Here is a 19,063-nt window from a genome sequence, read left to right as displayed (position 1 = left end):
TAGAAGCTTGGGAAGCCTTTTCCTAACTCTTCTGAACATCGAATGTGGTCAGTTGGTGTTATAGCCTCCCAGAGCACTGTGGTGTTTAATATTGTGTGTAGAGTTGACAGGTTCTAGAACCATCTAGTTGACATGCCTCTGGGCACATCTGCCGCTCAAGAGATTACTTAAGATTGAGTTATCCTCTGGGGTCTACGAGGGATTATCTTGACTGGGAGAAGTCCCCTAAAGCAGAGTAGCACTACTCCCTTGGCTGGGTCCTGGGTTACATGTAAAGGAGGAAGCTTGAACAGTGCAAGACTTCCTCATTCTCTGGATGCCCTGTGGCCAGCTTCAAGCTCCTGGTGCTGAAACTTCCCAGATGTGATGAAGCTGAGGGTCAAAATAAGCCCTTCTTTCCTTAAGACGCCCTTATAAGGCATTTTATCTCAGAGGCCAGGAAAGTAACCCAGGGGCTGTGGTGTGAATGGTACAAAGTGAGATTCTGAATAGACTCATCATACCCTGGGTCCTGTTTCTGTACAGAAGATCAGAATGCTCCAAGGCATCTTTAGGAAATGGCCAAATGCAACCATTGGGAAATACCTGGTTGGTGTCCATTGGTGTCACTCGGTTCATCGGACCAGTAAAGAATGCAGGGCACAGATGAGGTGTCAGGCTTAAGTCAACACAGCTATAATAACAGGTAGAGTTAACAAGGGAGCCCTTTAGGTCAAGAGTCAAGGTAACTAACTTGTAAGAAAGGGAACTTGAAGCAGAGAAGGACACACAAGAAGCCAACTACTAAAAACAGAACAAAAAGAGTTGTTGACTAGACTCAGAAGAGAAAGGGACTATACTGGTGGACACCGCAGGATTGAAAGGGAAGACATTAAAACTCCCTTTCACTATCCTGTTTGTTTTTAAGGGCAACTGTGAGAGCGGGCTCAGAGGCTGTTCATAAGAAAGACTGATTAGAACTCAGCTGTCATTTTATTCTGTTACAAGAGAGAAGAGAGGAAAACAGCTTCAGCTTGTTGGGAAGCTGTGTGGGAGAGACTGACTCAGCAAATGAGCTCAGGACACAATGAGCTCAGGACTGGTCCTGGTTGTCGGTTCCCTCAATCATGTGGTTAGCACATTCTAAGCAACTGGATGGGCCAACAGCCCGCTCAGATTAGCTTGGGGTTTTGTTGCTTCTTGAAAACTGTCTGGAGGTTTGCAAATATGGGTGTAGGAATGTGAGGCCTGGGAAGTGTGTTCTTTGAGACAGAGATTACCAGAGAGTGAGAACAAGACAAAAGGAGATTAAGACAGAGGTAAAACATTTGCCAGGTGCTCCGATGCAGGCAGACCTTGAACCCGAGCTTCATGTTGAAGAGCCTCCTTCTTGAGTTCCAAACGCAGTAGATTTGGCGGACATCGAAGGCAGCTTTGCTCAGCTACTCGATTTTATAACATAAAATTTTCATGCCCAAAATTCCAAATTTGGTCCTCTCACTTTTTCTTCTGTATTTGTTCATTTTTGAGTCAATAACTAGTCAATAATTTTTCTCCAAGTTTCTTTGCCCAATAAGGAAAAAAAAAATTACTGGTAAGTTCAAGAACTTTTGCAAGAGCATCTTTGTGTGGACATTCAGGACCCTGTAACTTAACATGAGCTGAATGTCGCTCATGCCCACACTTCAGATCAGCCCTCCCCACACCCTAGGCAGGAGCCTGCTTAATGTGACACTGACAGAGACTTTCTACAAAAACAAAGTGAAGCCCAGGGCGGCTTATTCCCTGAGGCCCACAGGTCACAACTAATTATATCTACCAGGCCATCACTCTGTGCTCCCAAAGGCTTGCTCACCATTTGATGGAGCATTGTTTGCACAATCAAAGCCTTAACAAAGTGTTAAAAACATAAGAAATTTACTGGGTAGGATTAAAACAATTAAAAAAAAAGTAACAAAAAAATGTCAAGTCTTAAAAGTCCCGTAAACACGCTGGGTGGTGAGGTCAGGAGGAGAGCAATGGAATGAGGAGAATTTGCCGAGTGTTCCACACAGAAAGGGATGTCAGATGGGAGATGCCCAAGGTACATTTGTGAAAAACACCAAATGAGGGTTCAAATTAGATTTGAAACAGGATTCATCTGACAGCTTTTTGCAGTCGGCGAAACACCATCAATGGGATGGGGCAAAATGGTGTATGTATGTATACAAGATGCAGATGTACAGGAAAAAGAGAAATCCTGTCCTGAGCTGGCCCACCGCCAGGTAAGCGGTTGACCTTCAGTCCCGCCTAATTTTAGCAGGCTGAAGTCTGGAAACACGATTAACTATCTGCCTGCAAGTGTTGCTGCTCTGGGCCTCCCGGGGACTGTTGGGAGAGAAAGGAAGGCTCTTATATCCTAATTAAAGGTCCAAGTTTTGCCCCATGGAATGCAAAGCGCTTTTGGATGCAGGAAACTGTTCTTTATCCAGCTTGCCCCATAAAGCTGTCAATAAGTTGAGAAAGTGGCCTTGATGGTGTGAAAAAATCCACCTCTTTGAAAGCACTGACTGCTAATAAAAATCCTTTCTGTTCAGTGAAGTCCAACAAATCATCTAGGATCATATAAATAGCAAATTTAACAGCAAATTAGCAGGGCTTATAAAATATATGGCCACTTAGGCGGCAAGGAAAGCCAAAAATCAAGGCTGAAGAATTACTAAATTATGGTTAAAAGATTTTTTTCTTTTTATGCTTTTCACTGGAAGCCTTTACAAAATGTATTTTGAATGACTAAGCTGGCTTTAAAGGGAGATATAATTAAGGTGGCTGCATCAGGGTCAAGGCTTCTCACATCAGATAAGCACCAGAAATTCAGGCGGAGGGTCTGCATGGGGAATCTGGGTCCAGTCCTTGCCGAGTCTTCTGGCTACTGGGTAATAAATGGCACATGTGCCTCTGCAGGACACAGAGAGCGAGAGAAGAACCTCTTATATCTGTGGGATCCTAGATAAAACATAGGTATTATAAATGCTGAAAAAAAAAAAAAACACCCCTGCAATGAGTTACTGATAGAGCCAGAAACAGCTTCTGGTTAAGTCATCATCTGTGATGTCACTAGATTGAATCTGTCAAGGCTCAGCTATTTTCATCCACTGTTGGGAAGATCCTTATTAGCTAGGCCCTAGAACACAGGTAGAGTTATGACTAAAATAGCACATTCTTGACATTTCGTGGATGGTTTTTTTGGACCCTTTATTAAAACCAAACAGTCGGCACCAAGTAACATTGAAATAAAAGGTCCTTTTCACAGACTCTTGGCATATGCAGTCTCTGAGCAGCTCTGGAGCAGTTTTTAGAAAACATTAAAGGTGTTTTAAAAAATCAGCATTTTTGAATTTTTTGCCTTAAATAAATATTAGAAGAGTTGACATGTTTAAGCTGGTTTAAGACCACAATTAAGCTGTGCTCCCCTTATCTTTGTTTGGGAAGACACTGTTTATAAAACATGTGGGGCCTGGCAACCAGACTAGCGTTTTCTTCTTTTCTCCCGTGCTCCCTGGATCTTCAGACTTAAAGAAAACTGGTCATCAGAAAAAGAGGCAGTGCTCCTCTACGCACTGACACCCGAAGAGAAGATGTCCATTACACAGGCTGCCTCACCATCTGGAAGTGAGGGTGCCACCATGACAGGAACGGGCAGCCATGAACCACTGCAGGGGCCGCAGCATGTAAACATGAGCAATGCACACACACACACACACACACACACACACACACACACACACACGAGAGAGAGAGAGAGAGAGAGAATTTCTAACTTTCTTATAGCGAGATTAATGTTTTGTAGTTTGTTTGCACCAATATGACTAAATTTACAGGTTGAACATCCCTAATATGAAAATTCAAACTAAGAAACACCATAACATTTGGAGGTCTTGAACTCCGTAATGTCACAAGGGAACCATTCTATGCTGATTTCATATGACAGGTTACTGTCAAAATACAAGCAGGCTGAAAATATTGTGTAAAGTCATTTTCTCTCGGTGAGATAAAAATGATCCGAACGTACCTTAGAAACAAGTGAATTCTATGATTATTGCTTGGTATGTTGAGGCATGTCAATATATATGAAACGATTCCAGAACCTGAAAGGAATCATCTGAACTCCAGGACACATCTGGTCCCAGGCATTTCAGACACAGGATATTCAAGCATGTGTAATTCCAGCACAGCCTCCGGTCATGACAATTATTAATATTCTGCATTTTTTGGTTTTTATTTTCAAACTCTGTGTGTGTGTTCTACCTAGAGCATACCTGAACTTGGTTGAGCCACAGTGCAAGCAATTTTAGCCATGTCTGAAAAAAGGCAACCACAGCAGAGAAAGACAGGGAGAAAGACTTATTGGCGTTCTACTTTGCTTTCTATTGCAGTGATAGACGCCACAACCAAAAGCAGTTTGGGAGGGGGGGGGGGGGGGGGGGGGGGGGGGGGGGGAGGGGGGAGGGGTGGGAGGGGGGAGGGGCGGGAGGGGGAAGGTTGAGAGGGGTGGGAGGGGTGGGAGGGGTGGGCTTATTACATCTCACAGGTTACAGTCCGTTACAGAGAGGAGCCAAGGCTGGAGTCAGGGTAGGAACCTACAGGCAGGAGCTGAAGCACAACCACAGAGGACCACTGCTGACACACTCGCTCTTCAGACTCACTTTCTGTTATCTTTCAAGTGTCTCTCAGGACCGTCTGCCAAGGGATAACACCACCCACAGTGATCTGGGCCCTCCCACACCCATCTCGATCAATCACGAATCAAGACTATGTCTTATAGACTCACCTACAAGCCAGTCTATGGAGACACTTTCTCAAATAAGGCTTCCTCTTCTTCTTAATGACCTTAGCTCGTACCAAGTTGCCAGGAGAAGCTAAACAGCGCAATTGACTCACTGTGAACTTGACACACAACAACCACTGTTAGTTTAATAGTGATTAAAGTAATAAAGTTTCCTTTCCAAGATCTCATGTTAATACCAATATCACATTACCAAACACATTCTAACGTCTGAAAGTCCCATATTCTTTAAAATTTCAAACGGTTTGAAATACCCCAAGTCTCCCAAATGTGGGCACCTGTAAAAGAAAGTTAAATAAAAAATAAGTTATATGCTTCTTATTCCAAAAGGAAAGGATCAGGACACAATTACAACCAGAGCCAAACAAAACACGTTCGGCAGTATAAGCGACATCTTGTAGCTCAGTGCCCTGAATCTGGACTTTACTCATGTTGCTCTGGGTTCCTAAGGGCCTGGGCAGCTTCACCTCTCTGGCTCCGCCATCCTTAGCAAACACAACTTTTCCAGGGCTCAACACAGCTCTGTCATGTGCCTGATTCTCTACCTGGTGGTCGTACCTGTGTCCCATATGGCACAGTCTCCATTGCTGGGGCTACACCTTTCCTGATGGACTCCTGGCCTCTCTGCATGAACTACAACTATGATAGCCTCTCACCGCGACCCCTTAAATCCTGGGGTTTCCGAGGCTGCACCTTCGCCAGTGACCCCTCCCGGCCCCTGACAGTGCCCATTCTCTGCTTCTAGACTACTGACCCAGAACCACATGGGAGCATCTCACACAGTCCGGTGAACAGCTTGAAATGCAGCCTCGGCCGCCTCCAATTGCAGCTCTGTGGGATGATCCTGAGGAAACACTTTCCAGAAGGTTTTACCCCAATGATGCTGATCTTCCATTCATCACAACTGGTGCTTCAGGACCACTTAACCAGCAATAGTGTCCTGGTGAGCATACGGGCGCATTTCAGTGGTTCTTGTCTCTTGTTTGTCACAGCCAATTCCTCAGCCCCTGCTGACTAGAAACCATAGATTTTTAATTCAAATACATATCACATGAACGGCCCTGATGGAATTTTTACTTTCCTCTGAAACTTCACAAGCCAAACCTTGATTGCCTTCGTCTCTTTCAACATTCTTATTTTTCAGTCTCGTACAGAGCAGCCCATTAATCTTTGAACACTCAATAACTTTTCCAACACAAACACTTTCACAGTCCTCTCCCCAAAGCCATGCCCAGCCCCTTCACAACAATGGCTTATTCTCAGACATTAGTTTCTGTTCTAGATTGCTTCCACTTGCTCTGATAAACACCATGACCAAAGCAACTTGGGAGAAAAGCATTTACTACACCTTGCAGGTTAGAGTCCATTTTGAAGGGAAGTTGAAGCAGGAACCTGAAGGGCAAGATTTGAAGCAGTGCCACAGAGGAACGTCTTACTCACCTGCTGACCAGGCTCATTCTCAGCTACCTTTCTTTGATAATCCAGGACCACTTGCCCAAGGATGGCACCGCCCACAGTGGGCTGGGCCCTCCTACATCAATCCTCAATCAAGAAAATGCCTTCAAGTCCTACCTATAAGCAATCTCATGGGGGCGTTTTCTCAGTTATGGTTCCCTCTTCCTAGAGGACCCTACGCTGTCAAGTGTGAGACATCCAGGGATTCCGGACTTCTCTATAAAACAATTTTTTATCAACTCAATTTTTGATGGACAACAAACAGCTTGTTCCAGTTCTTGCCAATTGTGTAGACCAATAAACTTGGATGTGCAGCCCCCTGCCCCATGCTCTGCTGACTTAGACTCTTTTGAGCTTAGAGGTAGCATAGCTGGACTAGACTGTAGTTCTATTTTAGTTTTTTGAGGAACCTCCACATTGACTTCAATGGTGACAGAACGAACCTGTCGTCCCACCATCATTGTCTAAACCCTGTTTCTCCATTTTAACCATTATCTGTCTACTGGTATGTCTTCCTTCTTTCCATTCACCTTTATTCTTTTTGCTTTGCTTTCTATTTGAAAACAGGTCTCTTGTGGTTCTGACTGGCCTCAGATTTGCTAAATAACCAAGGTTGGATTTGAACTCCTGACCTTCCTTTTTTCATTTCCCAAGTGCTGTGGTTGCATGTGTGGCTACTTTCCCTGATGAAGGGAAATTTTGACTGACTGCAGTTCATATTTGTATTTCCCTAATGGGTAAGGATATTAAAGAGTTTTCAAATAATTGTTGGAAGTCTGTATTTCTTCTTTTAAGTACTTTCTGAAGAATTTGTTTGCCCATTTACTGAGTCATTTTGGGTTGGTTGGCTGTTTTTGAAGGAGTTTAATTTTGGAACTTCCTTATATATTATATATACAATCCCCTGTCAGATGTTTAGTTGGCAAAGATTTCTCTCATTCTCGGGTGATCCTTCACTCTGCTGATTATTTCCTTTGATGCACAGAGAGATGCTTTTTAATTTCATTTGTTAACTGGTATTATTTTCTAGTGCAAAAGAGTGTTTTCCCACAGGTCTCTGCTCATGCTTCTACCCTGAGGTCACAGCTTCTGGACTCACAGTGAGATCTCTTCTACTATGACTTGCTAGTTCTGGGGTGAGAGAGAGACAATGCATCTGGATTCTTAACCATGATTAGTAAATGCATGCATTTAGAGTATTAGGAACAACCCCCAAATGTGTCAGGTGGATATAAAAGAAATCAGTGGAGAGTGGAAAATTGGTTCCGCAGTTAAGAGAACATTGCTCTCACAGAGGACCTACATCAGGCGGCTCACCACCTCCTGGAAATGCAGTTCCAGAGAATCAGATGCCGTCTCTGCCTTCCTAGGGTACCTATCCTAACAATGTGCAAACTCACAGGCAGATGCAGACACAGTCACATAATTTAAAAAGAAAGAAGGAAAGAAGGAATTGTCTTCTAGGAGATTTGCTCCAGAAGAAAATATACACAAATACACGAAGATCTAAAATTTGAAAACAAGAACACGCTTACCACTAAAATACAGACTCACATAGCCAGGACCATTACCAAGCTGGAGGAGTCTCCACAGGGTGATCTCACTGCTGGCAATGTTTGCGAAGTCAGAGAGTTCCTAACAGGATCCTCAGATTGAATAAACTACAGAAGGGCATGTGAACTTGATAAGAAAGCTATTGAGACACATCTGTGGCTTATTAGAGAGAGGCCGCCGAGGAAAATCAGCCAAGAAGGCCCCAAATCCAGACCCTCTCTTCCCCATGGAGTCACGGATGAGAGAAACTGTGGCACCGTGCCTCACATACTCATTTCTCTCTTCGCCTCCTCATGAAAATCTCTGGGAAGGCTGTCTGAGGTCAATGGCTGAAGTGTCTCGCCTCCATTCACCACCTGATGTACCTAGATGTGGTTCTCATGATGCTCCATGCCAGGGCCCTGCCAGAACCACATCCCTGTGCACACTCAGCAGTCACTAGCTCTTCCTTGGAAACAACCCTTTGCTTGGCCCGTGCCATCAGACTTTCCTCGGACCTCACTGGGTTTTCTGCCTGTCATTCTTTTCATGTGTCTCCTGAATGAGCCATGCTGTCCTGGTGATCTCTTTCTTCTCATCTTCCTGGGGCTTGTGACACTCCCCATCGACTCTGTTTGCACCTGTATCACCATTGTCACCCCCTATAGAACCAGGATGCAAATGTGTGACAAGTCCCCCAGCTTGGCTTGGCCTCATTCCCTCACTATCCACAGCTAGTGCCTTCTTGGTTTGTGTTGCTGATGTATATTATTTTTAATCCTCAATTTTAATGCATGTCTTCTGAGCTTGCAGACTACCTCTGGGTGCCCAGAGCTTTGCTTTGAATTTCGGGGGGTGCGCTGTCCTTTAATCAATCAGTGACAACCTTTTTATGTCAAATAATCACACCTTTCTAGCTAAATATTTTATTTAAAACAAGAATGGATGAAAAAACCATGCTTATACTCTTTAGAGGAGGTAAAGTTTGCTGGGGGACTTTGTAAACAGATGTCAATATTTTATTATTTTTTTCCTGTGAATATCCAGCCTATATTGTTGTGAACTTGAATTTCACTTTGCTGATTTGTACTTCCTCAGAGACCTGGATACTTCATGAACACTGAAATATGTTCCCATGAACTGTTATACTGTACTATTTTTAGTTTCAATAAATTTTAGTATCTGTTCGTATTCTTCCTGTTCTATAAAATTATTTTTTAATATTTTTGTTAGTGTCACCCTAACATCCATTTCTATTATCCTCATCAAAGATGTAGTATTAATTGACTTACTAATTACACTTTTTATTTTTAGTTTTATTAATTTCTACTTTTATTATTCCATTCTTCCTCCTTTGATTTATCCAGTTCTTTTATTATTGTTGTTGTTTGTTATTTTTCTAGTCCTTTGTTGCTCTTATTAAATAAGTTACTTTAATTTTTCTTGTTTTAGTGAGAAAGTAAGACAGCATTAGTATTTACACATTTCCTCATGGTCTGCTGTCTTGCTTTGCTGACATGGAATTTCCCTGTTCACTCAGAGGCATCCTCACCTCCTTGGAGGTCATTGGGTAATCTCCACAAGAAATTCAAACAGAAAGAAACAACGGATGGGCATTAAGCTCTCTAACACCCAAAGGGAATATTTTGCAGTGAGCCTCACTCTGCCTTGAGGAATATTTTTGTACTTGTTTTTTGTCCAAATAGAAAAGGTTTTCTTTCATCTTTCAATTTTCAAGCTATAGTACATTACTGGGGGAAGTCAGAGCAGGAATGCAAGGCAGGAACTAAGGCAGAAGCCAAGGAGACGTGCTGCTTACCACCTGGCTCCTAGGCTCTTGTTCAGCTTGACCTCTTACACAGCCCAGGTTCACCTGAGGGGTGATACCACCATAGTGGGCTGATCCCTCCTCCATCAACTAACACTCTACGCAACATCCCGCCAACCAGCCTGGTGAAGGCGATTGCTCAGTTGAGGCTCACCCTTCCTAGTCCTGCCAAGTTGACAACCAAGGTTAGCCATCACACCCATATCATCCCTTGAAATTATGGAGTTTGGTGGTAAGGTGATCTTGGTTTGCATATGCAAATGAAATAGTCATTCCTGCTTCAGGGTAGCTGGGGCAGTGGCAGGGAGAAAGGGGGGCTGAGTATGCCCCCCATGGGTAAGGAAAGCACTGTTTCTCCTCTCCAAGCTACTTCAGAAAGTATCTTCACTTGTCTGCCTTTGAGGGATTTCAGTGTCCTTTTGCTCTTGCTTTTTAACCTTATTGCAAAATGATAAAAACGGTTGGTCCACAATGTTTCTCTCAGAGCCTTTGTGGCTTAGGGCAGGTTAGAACTTTCAGAGTTCTGTTTGCAGCTGTGGCTTTTGCCCAATTTGCATGAATTTTACTGTGTGTTTAAATTAATTTTGAAGAAATTCTGGTCTCACATTAATTTCTTTACTTTTTGTATTTTTGTTTCAATGTTTATAAGCTCATTATTAAACCTACTGAAATAATCTAACTTCAATTGTTTTCTCTTCCATTAAAAGGCAAAGGCTTACATCACATTTTGTAATATATTCAAAAAAAGATTTGCATGTTTTTTTTTTTTTTTTTTTTTTTCAAGATTCCCGTTTCTCCTCACTGGGAGCCCCGAAGCTAGATATGGCCACTGATACAGATGGCAACAGAGTCAAGCCTGGTACATCACACTTCAGCTGCGAAAGGTGGAGGACAGAGTGCATCCATCAAGATGTAAAGCTGAAAGATTAAAAAGTAAGGGACAAGCCAAAGGCCTAGGTTAGTGTGCAATTCCATGAGTGTTTGTTGAGGGGACTCCGCAGGGCTCCTCCCTGACAGTGGGTGAGCAGAGAGGCGGAGCAGAGACCGTAGGACTTACTGTGTTCAGAGCGTGAGCCTCTTTGGGAATGCCAAGAAAACCCACATGAATGGACCGAGTAGGAAAAAGAAAATTCTATTTCTGTAAGACTCTGGCGATTTTCTGTTTATTTTTGGACATATTAGACTCTTCTGTCTTTGGTCTCCTTTCTACCCTAGACCAAGCTCTGTTTCTGGACAAACTGGACATCTATGCTGTCGATGTTTTTTTTTGTTTGTTTGTTTGTTTTTTTCCCATCCTCTCATCAACAAACCTGAAGGCAGCAACGAAAGGTTAACTGACCTTCCCACTCTGAATGGGAGAACTGGGTTGCAACAACTCTGCGCTCCATCCTCTCCTGCTTGGCGGCCAACCAGGAGAGGTGATCATGGTCGGCCTTAGGCGGCCGGGAGGGTGGTCGTCAGCAGTGGGGTTGAGGTCACTGCGGGGGCAGGGTGAGGGGTCAGCCGTTTCCTGCCGCACCTGGAGGATATAAACGGGGATATTTTAGTCTCTAGCACAGGCCACTCCTTAGCCTGAGAGAGCACAAATATTTACAGAAGGAAAACCAAATAGGAGCACTGCCCCATGGCGGGCTGTGCCGCTGAACGTAATGAGGGGTTTCTTTCCCCCTGTGGGTTTCAAAGCAGCCAGAACTAAGGAGACGAAAGCAAACAGCCTATCTGAGATTTAATGGAAAGGAAAACACGCACGCAGGATAAGGGCTCCATTATTATTCCTTAGCACTTCATTGTGAGCCGAGCATGCAGCAGTGACTTCTTGATGCGCCACTCTGTCCCCCGCCTCGACAGCAGATCAGCTCTTCAGGCGGGGACACCACACGGTTGGATGGCATCTTCTTACAGCTTTCGCTTCCGGAGGCCCGGGAAGCAGCCGTGCGCAGGTGTGTGAGGTGACTGACCAGGGATCACCCTCGGCTGTGCCAAGCAACAAACCCAGGAGGCCGAGAGGACCCCGATGCGGACCACAGACCTGTGCCAGAGAGCCAAGTGTGGACGCAAGAACGCGGACACATGCTGAGATTTTTTTTCTCTTCTCTTTCATCTATTTTTTTAAAGTGATGTATGTGCACAGAGCAAGACTCAAAATACTTCATCTCTGCACATTTTGTGACCTTTCCAGCCAGTCCCCTGAGCACTAACCACTGTTCTGATTTTAATCCCAAAGAATCAGTTGTAACTCGCTTCTTTAGTTATTATATTCATTCCATCGCATGTACGTGTGTGTGTGTGTGTGTGTTCCCCCACAGCCTACATGTATATGTAGAGCTCAGAGGACAACATGGGGGAATCACTCCTCTCTTTCTACTGTGTGTGCTTGAGGGAATCAAGCTTGGGTTACTAGGCTTAGCAGCAACCTTAACCAGCTGAGCCATCTTGGTGGCTCCGGTAGTACCCCTTATAACATCACACTACATAAACTTTTCTGACTCAAAGGCAATGTAAGGACCAAGCCTTATCCTCGTTGGTAGCAAAAAATTTAACCACTTTTAGTGAGTAGTATTCTTGTATTAATGCAACAAGCTTTACCCATCCTCCTCTTGATATGGACATTGCCAATCCATTAAGATTGATGGGAAGTCATTGTTTTGTGCGCAGTACCTCTCTGCACCAAGCCCAAAAGACTCAAACAAGATGGAGCCACTAATGCTAAAGTCCTGAAATCAGATTGTTAATCCAATCTCCTGGGAATCAGAAAAGAAATGGCCCCAAATAGTCCACTTACTTCAGAAACAGATTGATTTGAATCCAGGTAAGGGTTTTAACCCTTTAACCCATTATATATATAAATATATATATATATTATATATATTATATTATAATATACATATAATATAATTTATTATATATGTATATATTATATTATACATGTAATATAATATATAGTTATATATTATATTATATAATATATAATATTATATATATAATGTTTCACTGAAAATATTTTTTTTCTCAAAAGAACTTAATGGTAAAAGATATTGTCATTTCTGGTGTCATTCTGAGCATTGTCAATATAATAATAAATACTGTGAAAAACAATATGGTAAACTTGAATATAAATGAGAAACCTACCCATTCTTTGTAGTATAGAATTAAAAAGAAATTGTCTTCAATAAAGCATAAGGGTATTATAAAAACTATACTTCTTGAAGTATCCACATGTAATTGAACCTTCCTCCTTAATATGGGAAAAACATACTTCCACAGAAGAAATTAACTGTGTGATGGTAGACTTTTAAGATAAAGTCCATGACAAAATTAAGGCCTCAACCAGTTACTCTTGAGTTATCATGATAAAGTAGGCTGATAAAAAGCCACTCAGGGAAAAGGCCTCATTTTACCTTACAGTTGCAAAAGAATATACTCCCATCATGGCTGAGAAGATATGGCAGTAGGCAGGAAATGTGTGGCAGGGGAACAGGAAGCTGGCTGATCCACCAACAGAAGCAGAGAGGGAAACAGGAAGTGCAACCAGGACATAAAACCTCACACTGAACTTCATCAGGGCCCCACCTCCTAAGGGCTCCAGAACCTTCCTGCCAAGTACCAGCAGCTGGGGCCAAGTGTTTAAATACACGCCCTGTGAGGACCATTTCTCATTCAAACCACCGTGAGATCAAACCCGTGGTTTCATTTTTATTCCATCTTACTAACTTATTTGTTTAGTGTGAGGACTGTTCCTGGGACACAGCATGCATTTGGAAGTCAGAGGGCTGGTGGGAGTCAGTCCTCCTCTTCCATCACGTGGGTCCCAGGAGTCAAACTCAGATCATCAGGCTTAAGAGCAAGCATTTTTACCTGCTGAGTCATGTTACTGACCCCAAACCAGTTTTACTATTAAATAAAATATGACCTAAATTCACCCACTGATTAAACATAAAGCATTGTCTTAAATCAGAAATAGCCCACACATCCATGTAACAAAGCCACGATCCAGACATGCTGATGATTATGAACTGACAAGTTTCAATGAAATAGAAGGAGCAACATAGTCTTTTAAAAAATGAGTAATTCCTGACTATCTAAACATGATTTGAACAGGGACAGTTTCAACAATATACACAACAGGGGAATGGCCACAAGGCCTCAACCCTATACAAAGGCCAACAGACAGCTAAGGAATGTTGAGAGCAAGAAGGAACAGAACACCAGTCGGCTATCCAATACCAAATGGTCAGCCTTGAAAGCAAACATATAAGCAATATCATATGGACGCAGCAATTTGTACTTAGGAATATGTATGTATATGTGTACATACATATGTAGATGTATATGTGTGTGTATTTATATACATGTATGTATGTATGTAACAACAATCAATGAAAAAAGAGAGCATGAATTTTAAAAAGCAAGGGGAGGGCATTTAGAAGGGTTTGGAGGGATGAAACATGTAATTATAATCTCAAAAATAAAAGATTTTTTTTCAAAAATGAATCACTTCCTTAAAGCATTACAAGAGATAAGAACATTTCCTAATTAGCGCTTAAATGAAGGACTTGTGGGCATCTCCCCAATTCAACGTCAATGTTTATGAGGCAGAAACTTCTAGAAAAACCAAACAGGAAAGCACTATGAGGAGGCAATTTTATGTCATGTGTTTCACTCTATAAGAGAAAAAAAACATAGGAAAAATCAATGGAGTTAACAGGACATTGTCATATCAAAAACAAACAACAGAACTTGTTTCGCATGAAAGCAGTATTTCCCAAAATTGGCCATTTATCAAGACATTTGAAATAGATAGTGACGCTTTTAAAACAGAGGATAAGCAGAAATGAATATCAAACTATAAAGCAAAATGTTCTACTACTTAAAAGCTGAAAAACCTTAATCAATTTTTTTGGACAAGCTGATCTGATTTGTAGAACTTGGAAAGACCGACAATAATGGAAGCACTCCATATTAGATCCTTGAAGTGTAGTTAAGGTGATGAAAAACATATTTCACAGTACTTGATACATTTCAATTAAAATGATGATAAAGTACACAGTCATCTATGAAACTAGAAAGATAACCACACTAAGCTGAGAAAAATATCCGAAAGAATTCATTAACATTTTTCTCTTCTTTTGAGGCAGGGTCTTTCTGCGTGGTCCTGGCTGCCCTGGAGCTCACTGTGCAGACCAGGTTGACCCTGAACTCACAAGATCCACCAGCCTCTGCCTCCCAAGTGCTGGGATTAAAGGAATGTGCAACCACCACCCAGCATAAATTAAAATTCTAAAAGAAAGTGCTGTCTTAGAAAATATTAAAATAGAAAAACCATGTACAATTTCAATATCTAATTTTCTTATTATGTTTATTGGTTGACTGTGAGGACCCAAGATTCCTATGACATTTGATAGCTAAAGTCCTATTAAAATATTATGACAACTAGTTTGTTCTGTAGTTACAGTCAATAGTTGTTAAAAAAAAGTCTCACCTGGTTTGTGCTATTATATTATTTTTACATACTTCATGTAATGAATCATTAAGTTTTTCTTAGTAAAGCTAACTTTTAAAATTGTTTCTTTTATGTTTGAGATTATAATTTAATTAATAATTCCCCTTCCCTTTCCTCCCTTGAAACCTTTCCATGTGCCCCTCTTTGCTCTCTTTCAAATTCATGACATTAAATTTTCACACATATATGTATGTGGACACACATACATATTCCTAAATACAACCTACCCAGTCTTTCTAATGTGTCTGTATGCATGTTTTCAGAGCTGCCCATTTAGAATTGGCTAACCAGTCAGGGTAATCTTCCCCGGGGAAGCTTCCTGCTCCCACTGTCAGCATTCCTTGGTTGTCTTTCTGTACGGTTGAGGCCTCCCCTCATCCCCACACCTGTTCATGTTAGCATGTCTACTGTTCTTGCCCTTGTTCAGCTCCTGTTTAGGCTGTCATGTTGATGACACTTATATTAATTTTTTTTAAAAGCAAAGCTCCAAAATAGTATGAATGACATCACATTAAATGAATATAAGCAATAACCAAAACTAGTGTTTCATATTTTTCTAGATCTGTATTTTACATATTTGTAAATATAAACCTAGAAGAAGATGTCATTCTTTCTGGTTACTGGAATTGGGGGGCATAATCAATAACTCTCTTATCTGTGCCATTGTGGTTCATCAATAATGAGAACGGTATTCACGATTATTTATCTATAAAATTGGACTATGTATAAACTCGCATCTGTGAATACAAAAAAAAATGGAAGATTTAGAGGAAAAGACTGATATATGTATATGTATTTTGATCAAATCAACCCCCATCCCCACCTCCCCACTCACCACTCTTTCCTCCCAGTCTCTCTCTCTCTCTGCTGTTCCCTCTTTTTCACATGACTGAGTGCCCTTAGTACTGCTTGTGTGTGTATGGTTGTAGAAACACCTGCTAGAGCACGCAGCCTCTCAGGGCCCCATGTCCCTACATCGCTAAAGAAAATGTATTTTTCTTCACCCAGCAGCCAAAGGTTGCCAACAGCTTCTCAGTGTGAGGCGCGATCTCATGAGGTCTCCCTCTAGCTGTGCTGGTACTTCTGATGGCTTATTCTTGTGCAAGACCTGTGCATGCGGTCACGGCCACTGTGTCATGGGTACAATGGCCCCATTGTGGCTGGCAGATGCTTTTAGCCACAGAGGTCGATGACCTCTGGCTCTTATCATCTTTCCATGGGCCCTCTTCTGAGATAATCCTTGAGCCGTGTGAGGAGAGGTGTATTGTGGGTGTTCTGTTTAGAACTAAATGCTCCATAGGCTCTCATTCTCTCATGTTAGCCACTTGTGGGTCTCCATACAGACCAACAACTATTGCAAAAAAGTAGCTCTTTCTGCTGAGGGTTGAGATAATGATAAGCCACCAGGAACAGGTTTTCTAATATGTCCATTTAGTGCAGTAACTGCAGTACGTTCTCCCATGGGACCCATGGCCTAGTCAGTCACAGCTTTGGGCCTTGTGAACAGTACCAGACATGAGTTCCATCTAGTAGACTGGGCCTTAAATACAAACAGTAGTTGGTTGCTCACATAATATTGTGTCACCATTTTTCTAGTGGCCCTAGCCAGCCAGCTGTTATCGCAGCTCACGGGGTCGATAGCTGAGTAAGATTACGGATGACTTCTCTCCCACAGTCCTGTAAATAGAACCTTCCATCACTGTGAAAGCTAGCCAATAGGGAGGATAAGCGAGAGAGAGAGCAGTGTCCTCTAATGTTTCAGATGTGGTCTGAAACAGTGGGATGCCACTGACCAGCAACTCAAAAAGAGACAACACATTCCTAGCACTGAGGGCTTTTTCCCCCTGGTGGTTTATGGCACTTAGGAAAGGCACTGGCCCCTCATCATAGAGCAACGACATTTAAACATCCTTTATCCGTCTATATGTATATATTATAGAAGGCTTTTGAAGTAATGAGTTTCCATGTGGTGTTTTCTAAGGTCTTTAGTGTAAGCTATTCCTTCTCATGTCCCCTCCTCCAACTTTCCTTCTCATCACTCATCAGATATAACCCTTTCTGTCCCATTGTTTTTCTTTCTGGCTACCTAAAGTAGATAATAGAGCAGACTCTCCATCCAAGCTTCAGGGTGGCCAGGCTACCATTAATTACTGTTAATTACAAATAGACTACCATAAGGCTGCCCATCATGAACAACTGCCCAACACTTTGGCTATCAGAAGACCTGCAAGAGCTAGCACATCTCGCTGCCAGATGCCATGGTCACCTCATTGCCATTCTGGCGGAACCTTTCCATTCTCTGCCCTCTCACCCGTTTTGCTTAGAGCCCTGGAAGGAATTAAAAATCTTGGTTAGGAAAGGACAGAATTATTCCAGCAGAGCATCCCTGTGCTTTCAAGTACAAATCTACAACCGCCTGATACGTACTGATAAGCCTTTAATTAGAGGAATGCTTCGCAGGCCAGTGCTGAGTCAGGATGGTAGGAGCAGCACCTCCTACCATCAAGATAGGTAGTATTTCCAAACACTATGACCAAAAAGCAAGTTGGGAAGGAACCAGTTTATTCAGCTTACACTTCTACATTGCTTATCATTGAAGAAAGTCAGGACAGGAAATCAAACAGAGCATGAACCTGGAGGCAGGAGCTGATGCAGAGGCCATGGAGGGGTGCTGCTTACTGGCTTGCTCCTCATGGTTTGCTCAGCCTGCTTTCTTACAGAACCCAGAACCACCAGCCAAGGGGTGACAACCCCCACAATAGGCTAGGCTGTCTCCCATTGATCACTATTGAGAAAATCCCTTACAGCTGGATCTCACTGAGGCATTTCCTCAACTGAAGCTCCTTCCTCTCTGATGACTCTAGCTTGTTAACACACAAAACTATCTAGTACAGTGAATAAAGACGTAATCCCCAGTTCTATGAATTCCTACAAAGCTAAGGACATTGTCTGAAGGTTTGGATCCAACAGTGTACAGAATAATAGTGTGAACAGAGGAGCAAATGAAGTCCTGAATGAATGTATATTGTTTAACTTGAGTTCAGCCATGTCAAGGACCCCAATGCTTTCACTGCAAAGACTTCTCCAGCTGAGGCTTAGAGGAATGGCAAAGGCTTCCCTGGGTCTGTATGTGAGTGCTGATAGTGTATGTGGAAAATGCCTACCATAGACTTATCCCTCAAGGTGCTTACGTTGTGAAGCTGCTCCTCTACAGAGACAGTTCATGCCAAGTTTTGCTAAGGCTGGCTCCTTGTTCAGTTCTCTACCATAAACTACCGCGTCCTTGTTCAGCTCCACATAATGTCTACTTCTGTGTTCAGCTCCTGCCTCCCTGTTCATCCTTATATAACAGATACACTGAGCAGGGCTGGAGATACATCTCAGAGGTTAAGAGCACTGGCTACTCTTCCAGAGATCCCAGGTTCGGTTCCAGCAACCAGACGGTGGATCACAACCATCTATAATGAGATCCGGTGCCCTGTTCTGGCCTGCAGAAAAAACCAAACCAAAACAAAACAAAACACTGAGCTTCTCCATCAGAGAGCTCAGCCCACCCAATCCCTGCTTTTCCATACCAGTGTTAATGTCATAACTTTATTCCCTCAGTGCCCCAATCAGGTCCCTGGAGTCATGCCAGACACCACTAATAACCATCACATCCAATCACTCATTCCATAGAAGGTGAGGGTTCAGCAAGCACGGGTCCCCTGGAAGAGAATCCTGTGCTCTTAATCACTGAGCCACCTCTCCAGTCCCAAGAACTATTTGGATTTTTAATGACTACAATAGGCTTCTTGCCCATTAGTCAACAAAGAGTTCATAAGCAACAAGAAATGAATGACTATAATTTAGAATGTCCACAGTCCAGCTCCTGGGTATAAGAGCTCTCTCTCTTAGAGAGCATATGACAAAATCTTTCTTACACTTTGGAAAGTTTCTTTTT

The 19,063-nt window shown here is 42.5% G+C and overlaps 1 long non-coding RNA gene across 1 annotated transcript; it reads right to left on the bottom strand.

Annotated features, from left to right (window-relative positions):
• Positions 1 to 5,587: 5,587 nt before the first annotated feature.
• On the bottom strand, positions 5,588 to 13,055 carry LOC129666802 (uncharacterized). The gene is made up of 3 exons (XR_008718653.1): positions 13,019 to 13,055; positions 10,960 to 11,139; positions 5,588 to 5,818 (listed from the first exon to the last, which is right to left on the bottom strand). It is a non-coding gene; the product is annotated as an uncharacterized LOC129666802 (long non-coding RNA).
• Between the last annotated feature and the right edge of the window lie 6,008 nt (positions 13,056 to 19,063).

This window comes from Psammomys obesus, unplaced genomic scaffold, assembly GCF_907164565.1.
Source record: "Psammomys obesus unplaced genomic scaffold, mPsaObe1.curated_primary_1811, whole genome shotgun sequence".
Classification (NCBI taxonomy): domain Eukaryota; kingdom Metazoa; phylum Chordata; class Mammalia; order Rodentia; family Muridae; genus Psammomys; species Psammomys obesus.
This window is presented reverse-complemented; position numbering and strand designations above follow the sequence as displayed.